Source organism: Ostrea edulis, chromosome 1, assembly GCF_947568905.1.
Source record: "Ostrea edulis chromosome 1, xbOstEdul1.1, whole genome shotgun sequence".
Taxonomy (NCBI): domain Eukaryota; kingdom Metazoa; phylum Mollusca; class Bivalvia; order Ostreida; family Ostreidae; genus Ostrea; species Ostrea edulis.
This window is the reverse complement of record NC_079164.1, coordinates 20,539,229-20,549,356: the sequence shown is the minus strand read 5'-3', so window position 1 is coordinate 20,549,356 and position 10,128 is coordinate 20,539,229. Positions and strand designations below refer to the sequence as shown.

At 36.4% G+C, this 10,128-nt stretch overlaps 1 non-coding gene across 1 annotated transcript; it reads left to right on the top strand.

Moving 5' to 3' along the window:
- The first annotated feature begins 8,807 nt into the window (after positions 1-8,807).
- Positions 8,808-8,891, top strand: Trnal-cag (transfer RNA leucine (anticodon CAG)). Its single transcript has one exon. It is a non-coding gene; the product is annotated as a tRNA-Leu (tRNA).
- The last annotated feature ends 1,237 nt before the right edge of the window (positions 8,892-10,128 follow it).

Genomic DNA, 10,128 nt, shown 5'->3' with positions numbered 1-10,128 from the left:
TTATGGGATTGGGTATCCGTTGAATATAGTTATTAGAAAAATCCAAAAATCCACCATCTCCTAATTTATCAGTTTCCGTTATAGGTTTTGCAGCTTTATTCGAGAAATCGTGGACTTGATTGTTGGCATAGGAAATTCTACAAAACGTTTTTGGAAGAAGGAAATTAGAAAAATCCAAAACCAGCATTGAATTATGCGAGACATCAAGTTCTATTAAGCCAAGGGTCTCATCGTTGAATGATCCGGGTTCTATTGAATGAATATCATTATTTGATAAATCCACAATCGAGAGGAATGAGAGGCCGCGGAAGAGAGACGCCGGGATGTTGGTTATTTTGTTGAAGGACAAGTCAATCGAATGTAGGCGATGGATGCAGCCAATGTCCTCCAGTTTTCTGATTTTGTTGTGCGCAAAGTTTATTTTAACAATGTTTGGGAAACTGCACAAATTGGATGGAAGCAGCGTTAAAAAGCTATTGGGTTCCGAAACGTGATATAAATCACTGTCCGAACCTGGACCATCATTTGAAACTCGACTTCCCCCTAAGCGATTAACGTATTCCAAGGCAAGTGCCTTAAGACTAGAATCTTCCCACATCGGCTTCATAAAACACGTACAAATTTGATTTTTTCTTTTTGAGGTACAGTTAACGTTATCCTCCTTTATCTTCGGACAGAGTAAATCCGGACGGGTGTGACTCGGAAGGGACATGTTTGTATAAATAATATTTCCATTTTCTCTCTTCATACAAACAAAGGGATCAAAGTAAGCGTATGACGAAGTGATAAACACTAAAACGAGTGAAACACATATCATCATGTTGTCGAAAAGTTGCAAAGTAATGGGTGGCGATTGACTCCTATCTCCCAAATCAGTGTATTGCTTATCTATGGTGGATAAGATTGTTGTGCTCTTTAACAGGAAGTTTAAATGAGTTCAAGGATTTCGATCAATCTGATACCGTATAACCAAGTAAAAAGAAGAGAGGAAAAAACGTCTGCGCAAAAGAAATTCTAAATATCCAACTATTTACTAAAGTAATGGAATTCAAGCTATAAACACGCCTTCTCAAAATCATCCCCGAATTGCAATTAGACCGAAAGGTAACATATTCTAAGAACTACAGAAGGAAACTTTATGCCTAGTTTTGGTGACTGGACCAAATTAAGGATCCCGTAATTCTCGTAGCTTGTTGCAACAATAAAAGAAGCACAGATTGCATCACCCTGAAAAGCATTTTTTTTTTCTCTTCAAAGGGTCTATTAAAGTACCCATGTCTGTAACGTAGATAGTTGTATAACAATATGCCAGTTTCAAGATAAAAACTCATCTGTGTAGAAGGTGCATTTAGTGGAATATCGACGTGGGACAAAATGTACCTTCGGTCAGTGAGAAAGACGATAAATTGCGGCATCTCTTTAAATAAATAAATGTAGGAAATACAACATAATATCGAAAGAAATGCTGGAAAAATAACAAACAATGTCATATTTGCAATAAATAGCCTGCGTATGATACGTACAACCAATGAAATAACGTGACATAATAAGAATCCCATGTGTCAATCTCATAACTCCTATAAGCAATGCAAAATAGAGAGTTTGGCAAACACGGGCCCCTGGGTATAACAGGTACCTAAGAGGAGTAAGCATCCCCTGTTGACCGCCCACACCCGCTGTGACCCCCATATTTTAATCAGGTAAACGGAGTTATCCCTAGTCAAAATCAGAGTGCCAAGAATGGCCAAACAATTGGTATGAAACACGCCAGACAGCATTTGATCCAATGACCGCTTATATTGGCAATTTAGATCTTTATAACGACCACAGAATTTGCAAAATTCTGACTTTAAACGAGACTGTTGAAACCCCTGCACCATTAACTTCTTTGTTAGTAGCCTGTCTCGATTTTAAAAACTGATCACGCGCAGAACAAGCTCTCAAATTAGTTGAGATATATACAAACCATATGTAGGTGATAGTGGAATATTACTACATATATATGGGAATTTGACGATGGAGAAGCTGAAATAATCCCGTTCGTCATAAAGTTTAGTTGTTTGTTGTCGTTAATACAGTGTATATATTTTGAATAAAATATCTAAGTATGAAGCAGAAGTGTATGACTCTGTGGTGTCTTTTATTTCGAGTTCACAGGGATATGTGGAAATGACAGATGATGAAAATTATCATTGTTAATACATTCAGATAAAACGTCGTCGATATGTTTACTTCTCACGTAGAAGTTTTTGAATGAATTCTGCTTCATAAGAATATAAAATAGGTCAGCTAATAAAGGAGCACAATTTGTGCTCATTGGAATTTCAACAGACTGTTGGAAGACCTGATCATCAAAGACTACGAAGATATTGTTAATGAGAACTCCAGCACCTTTTTTATTTCAACTTCAGAGTATTGATTGAATATTGTTTACTCTCGAGAATATTTCACTCATATGGAGAAGTCACCACTGCAGGTGAAGGGCTGCAAAATTTAGGCCTATGCTCGGCGCTTATGGCCATTGAGCAGGGAGGGATTGTTATCGTGCCACACCTGCTGTGACACGGGACTTCGGTTTTTGCAGTCTGATCCGTTTAGTCGCCTCTTACGACAAGCAAGGGGGTACTGAGGACCTATTCTAACCCGGATCGCCACGGGATCAACTTCAGTGTAATTGTGCGTGGAATCAGAATGGGGTTTAACAAATTGATTTTTTGGATGACTGATCATTAGATATGGATATTTCCGTTTTACATTTTTGTTGAAGAAACAACTGGTTGTGATGTCAAAAGTCTAGTCTTTAATTTATCGTTAGGAATGGTTGTGGAAATTGTTGAAGAGTCATATAAGTTTTGATGTTGATTTGAGAAAAGTTTTGCGATTTCAAGTGTACTAAAAGTTCTTTAGAATGAAAGGCGAAGATTACGAACAGTGATCAATTTTTCAACTCCCATAAGTAATACAAAATAGATAGTTGGGCAAACACGGACCCCTGGACACACCAGAGGTGGGACCAGGTGCCTAGGAGGAGTAAGCATGCTGTCTCAACCGGTTGCAACCGCCGTGAGCCCTACATCCTGATGAGGTAAACAGAGTTATCCGTAGTCAAAATCAATGTGCCAAGAACGTCTAACAATTGGTATGAAACACATCAGACAGCATTTGATCCAATGATATGTTGAATTGGCAAACTACATCGAGATAACGACTAAAGAATTTGCGAAATGCTGACTTTAATCATGACTGTTGAAACCCCTGTACCATCAACTTGTTTGTCAGTAGCTTGCCTCGATTTAAAAACTGACTATACGCAGAAAAAGCTCGTGCGTATCGAATCAGTTGAGAGATATAAACACCATATACAGGTGATGATGGAATATCGCTACATAAATATGGGAAGTTGACGATGGAGAAGCTGAAATCATCCCGTTTTTCATAGATTTGAGTTGTCAGTTTGCCATTAATGTCTACTTTTGATATAATATAGCATGAAGTTTTGTCTTCTCGCGTAGAAGTTTTTGAATAAATTATGCTTCATATGAATATCAGCTAACAAAGGAGCACAATTCGTGCCCATGGGAATTCCAACATATTGTTGGAAGACCTGATCACCACAGACTACAAAGATATTGTCAATAAGGAACTCTAGCATATATAGTTTTAACTTCAGAGTACTTGTGATTGGAATCAGAGTGATGTTTCACAAAGTAAGTTTTCGATGAATCTTTTAGAACCCGCATATGATTCACACCACTTCTGGCATATGTAGTCGCACAATATGTTTTAAGTTTTTCCTTCACAGCTGTTAATATTTTCGTGTGGAGCAAAGATGGCTTGGTACCACATTTACTGGATCCAGAAGTGTATCTTTGTAAGGATTTTTATGAAGTTTAGGAATCCAGTATAGGTACGGTAACTCATATTCATAAGAACTGGGATATCAAATGTGTCTAAAACTGACGCATTTATTTAAACAATTGCGTGTTTATTAGTTTAAATTTATTATAAAAAATAACAGTTGGCTTCGCACACATTATAAAATTTAGAGCGAATATCATAACCGTTCTTGATCAAAATGAATCGACAATACATAGTAAAATCTACAAATGAAAAAAAAAAACCACCATAATTTCAATTTAAGAAAAACCACTGCAGTTTACAAAATTCATAAGCTAAAGAGGAAAAGTGCATGATAATGTTTTGAAGATAAAGAGTGACATAAACTTGAGATACGAATGGGAAATACTACCATTAATCATGGCATATCACAGACGTCACACACAGAATACAATTTTAAATCAGATTTATATCAAAGGAAGTCTATGCGTGATTCCAAAGATTAAGAAATCAATAATCTTAGCAGGAAAGACCTTTACTAAGAAGACATCACTCATTATCGAATGCACTCCGCAAGTCGGCAGGAGTTTATCCTATGCAACACAACGTAGTATTTCTTCTCACGTAATACAGGTAAACTTTCAACAAAGTGTTATCATTTTCTATTTGTAACTAGTGCCCTGCACAGTTTGATAAACCACCGGCAATCTTCAAGAAGGTCATAAAAGTGCTTAGTTGCAATTTAGTGCATGTCACGTGAAAGTGTGATCTTGAATTCATAAAACATTTTGTAAATGTGTCTCATGTCCAAAACCTGAATTATTGTGTGAAGTCTTAAAACTTTTCAGTGAGTACCTTTATAATGAAGGGTAAAACGTACTAAATTCTATTTTTAAGTTTTCATTTGTAATCAGTCAAAGAATATAATAAACTCTTTACAGTATCATGAAAGGCGAAGATAACGAACAGTGATCAATCTCAAAACTCCTATAAGCAATACAAAATAGATAGTTGGTCAAACACGGACCCCTTGACACATCAGGGGTGGGATCAGGTGTCTACGAGGAGTAAGCATCCCCTGTCGACCGGTCACACCCGCTGTGAGCCCTATAATATAAAGGTTTGATACATCACACTTTAATTAATGAATAAGTGTTTGGTTTCAGGTTTTTATTATTATTATTATTATTTTATTCATTTATAAAGCGCAAAATTACTTATAGTTTCTATGCGCTGTACAATGTTTCTGCTAATAATCATTGATAATACACCAATAAAAGACCTGCAAGAGCTATAAAGGAAATGATAAAACAATAGAAAGAATTAAAATAAAACATGGTAGTAAAATGACGAAGTGGTTGACTTTGAGTTGCCAAGATACAATTGGCATACAGGTATTCGTATGCTGGATCAAAATTCAATTTGCAATATCTTGCACATGGAATCCTTTATATTACACTGAATTTTACATTCACAGGGCATATTCACGCTTGAACAAGAGTGTTTTTAGGTTCTTGCGGAATGCTCCATGTGCTTCAAGCTCTCGAAGTTCCAGTGGCAGTTTATTCCACAATTGTGCAGCTAGTGTTTTTATGGCTCTTGTACCGTACAAATGTATTTGTTAGATGACTTCGTCACTATTGACAACGTCGTTCTTTTTCATTGCAATTGTACTGATCTATCGGTCATTACATGTATCTGGAAAGTTTTCTTCAGTGTACACTGTATAGTAGGATGCAATTTTCATGAAACACTCAGTGGGGAAAAACACAACTCGCTGTGACAAATACTGATATGAGAATTAAGATATATCTTTGATGCTGTACATTCTTATTTTATATGACAATGATAAAACACAGACCATTCTTCAGCCTATGAAATCGGTGAAGGGACAAAATTAAAACCATGTATTACATTTTTATTATCACAAATCAAATTCAAATATTAAATGACAAATTAAGAAAGACACAAAATGAGCGATAAATTATGTGTAAAAAATGATTAAGTTCCCATAATTATGCTCAGGTAAAAAAAAAAAGAAATATAGCCATGATTGCAGATTTTGCCCCCTTGCTAAATGTGCACACTCTAGACAAGTGTAGATAGTTATGCAATTATGATGCTATTGTTTTGCAAAAAATGAAATCACCTTTTAGTGAAATGTACTACAGCCGTATTTGAAAAAGACATCAATGGAATTTAATTACGTCACTTTACTATCAAGGTACTATTTACAGGTAATATATGGACATGTGACTCATTAGTATTTTCACCTGTTTTTGAAAGTAGATATGGTCAGGGTGAAAAACAATCTTATTAAAATAGAGATATCTCAAATAGCGCTATTTGAGAGATCTGTATTTAAATCAGATTGGGTAAAAAAAAAACCCTGTTAATTTCGAAAGAAACCTCACATGAAATCGGCTATGTGCAGATGAACCAGGAGGGACGCTACTGATATTGCCTCATATTACGTACACTGTACATGTTTAAATTTGTTTATAACCTTGAACTTTTGTCCAGACACGACATGGTATTCCAGTTTTCAAACTTACTTTCAAGAAGGACTTCTTTGCCTCGATTACTTCCTCCATTATCTATTTGAACAGTGTAGAGAGTCATGCTCTTTGTAAGAAGGAACAGAGTAAGAGGAAGGGAGAAAGGAGGCGAGAGGACTGTCAGAGGAGAGAGAAAGAAAGAGAAGGGATAGACACGGAACCTTGTCTAACTCCCTTACCTCATGATACGTCCTTCCAGAAATCCGGTGCAAGTTCTATCATTTGTTTAAAAAGAGATTTCATATAGGTAAGACTATCAATTTTTCATATTTCAGTTCCCTAACAAAATAAAAAAATCTTAATTTCAAATCGGATTCTGGGGGTTCCCAATGGTTGTTTCCCTTTATTGAACTCTTTCGCGCGGTGAAATGTGAAAGACAAACAGGTGAAGATAACGAATAGTGATCAATCTCACAAATCCTATGAAATTTCATAAAAGAATACAAAATTAGGAAGACAAACACGGATCCCTGGAAATACCAGAGTGGGATTAGTTGCTTACGAGGATTAAGCATCCCCTGTTGAACGGTCACACTCGCTTTGAGCCCTATATCTTGATCAGGTAAGATGCTAATAGATACGCAGTTTGTCACGTCATTCATTCAATGTCAAAAGTTAGAAAGATTTACGTCCATGAAAACACATGTATGTCAGTGGCGGATTTAAGGGGGCGCAGCCCCCCCCCCCCCAAACCCCGTAAAAATTTTAAATTTAAGGTAATTCGTGGTCTCTTGTTTAGAAGAATGTAAATGATAGAAAAAGCAATAATTTCTTCCACTCTCGGAGAAATAAATGAAAAATTCTTTTTATTTTTTGAATAACTTTCATTGGAAGAACTTATATTTTCCCCCCCAAAAAAACCCTTAAAATCTGCGTCATATTATTCATTTCACCTTATCAAACATTACAGATAATAGTAAAAATGACTGCATATGAGACTTATTTCTAACCCTATAAAATCTGTAAAATCCAGTAGCTTCGCCCCCTGGGCCCCCGGCAGGGCTTCGCCCTGGACCTTCTGGGGGCATCAAGGCGGCCCCCAGACCCCTGCCTCAAAAAGTTACGCCCCCTATCGCAATTCCTGGATCCGCCCCTGTATGTAGTACGAATATGAGCATTTGGGGATAAAATATCTGAATTCATTGTCTTTCTTTGCGAGAAAGCTTCGATCATACCAAAGTGGAAAATAAGTTGTATACAATTGAATTAAATACATGTACCTTTATTTAAAAAATGTGAACTTGTCATGATGATCTGAGTGTATACCGCGGGACAATAACAATATGCACAAAATTGACCTTTCCGGTGTGTATCGTCTTCTACATGTACACAACTGATTCATAATATAGTATTCACACACATTGCAGACATGCAATATACGGATTTATTTTTAATTGCTGTGATAAAATTTAGAAATTCATTTCAAAATTAAGGATTATCTCCCTTATGCATAGCTCTGATCCTTAGACGAATTTGACTCCAGTCTTTGGCACTCTGTTTTTCTGTTTAATTCTTACAAGTTTATTGTTATTTCGGATTTGCAATATTTCGGTTTAAGCATCAATGAAGAGAGTAAAATGAAATTATCGTATTTTTTTTTTTTATCACATTGTGAAAACAGCGTGACTTATTGGCCGGTGGTAAAGCCCCTGTAAGCGTTTGTGTTTGCTCGTTTCACGCCCCCTTCGAGAATTTTTTTTCATTCTTGTAGAAATGAAGTTGAAATGCCAGATTTGTACCAATGTATGGCGCTCTGGGCCATAGCAGTGAGGTTTTATATTTTATCGCACCAAGACCAATCGTGTTACGGAACCTACATTTTTAAGGCCATATCCGAAAGATACTGGGCGATTGCCGAAATAATATAATTACAACCTATGTCAAACGTCTTTGGTTCCCGCCAGGGCCTCCCGGTTATTTAATGCATCCAATCTAATTAAAATCAGACTTCTTAAATCCGCGCCGTATACTCTGGTTGGAACGTAGGCGCGGGGGTCTGGTCATCGTCCACACATAATTTTACCTATCTCAGCAAAATTTTCTGACGAAGGGTGGGGGGGGGGGGGGCGAATCTTGCCTCTGGATCCGCCACTGATTGCAAATGCACAGAACTGCGATTCAGGAATCGACAAAATAAGACACATAATTATTGCTTCTTTTATAGTTAATTTATTTTTCTAACCATGATTTACCTTAGATTTGAAAATTTTAGAATGAAATTCTAATACACCCCCTTAAATCCGCCACGGATTGCATTACTGGGATAAATGTCATGTGCCCTTATTTAGCTATCAACTTGCTATACACAATGTAATTGCATTATTAGTAACAAAAGATAGCTGTCGAGGCTTTAAATGGATAGTATATACTCCCAGTAAATGCAAGGGGGTGTTTTCCGGGTGTATAACACACGTCAGGATGGCCGAGCGGTCTAAGGCGCTGCGTTCAGGTCGTAGTCGGGTTCTCCCGGCGTGGGTTCGAATCCCACTTCTGACAATATTTTTTCTTTTAAGTTCGTGGTGTCGGTGCTGGTTATGTGGCATTACTCTTTTGATTGTTATAAGATGAGGCTGAGGCTTATAGATCTTGATAATGATATCAAATTTTTAAAACAGTTTCAAGGCTTCACACGTGCATGGAATGAGGATGATCCCTATCTACTGTAGAAGCAAGCAACCGGGACACACAAACATGTATAGGAAAAGGGTTTTATAAATTTGAGTTTGCCCATATTTGATTTAGGACTTGATTATATTTCAGCAATGAAACGCAGATCTCAAAGACTAACTTTACTTCTGAAGATTGACGGTTGGTTGGTTGTACATATAATTATTGTTTATTAACGTCCCGCTCGAAAATTTTCCACTCATAGCAGGATACTAAAAGTGTGTTTTAACTCATCTAAGTCAAACTCAAAATTTTTAGTTTAATTGGAATTTCAGATCTACAAAGAAATGACAGTGAAGGTAATTCCCTCGGGTTTGATGTTTAGAAAGTATCCGACTCATCGTTATTTATATTTACACAGTCCTGGTTTTTATGAAAAATGGTACAGAAATTACTATATTAATATGAATAATCCAAAGGCTCGAGAGAAATTACTACAGGCCTTGGGTGACTTACACTGATCAAGTTGATAGATTATTTAAGGGTCTAATCCTGATTAGAAAGTGCTTACTTGGCGAAAAATAACGCCTTTCAAACAGGTTGTCTTGACTTCATGCTTATCTTTGAATTGCAGAAAGATATTCCTTTCTATCATGAATTCAGTAGAAGATTATGCTTAATAAAAGAAATCAGTATTAAAGAACGGTTTTACTATGGGTATGAACCACTCTAGACAGCATTTGGTTGTATTATTATAACAACCATAGAATTTGCAAAATCCTGACTTTAAACGTTTAAACGAGACTGGTGAAATCCCTTTGCTATCAACGTATTTGTCAATTGCGTGTCTTAGTTTAAACATTGATCATACGTAAAACATGCTTTCGTGTATCGAATTAGTTAGAAAATATAACAGTAAATGCAGATGATAATGGAATGCTGCTACATATAAATGAGTAACATGTTAGTAATTTTGCTCTGAATCTTTTCAAATAATTTTTTCATACATTTTGGGGTCTAGAATGAATCACCTGATTACTCCTCGTTTCATCTAATGCTGTTGTTTACTGGATAGGTTTTCTATAGAATTTGAGGACAATAAAATTTCGGTCTCTGTAACTCTATA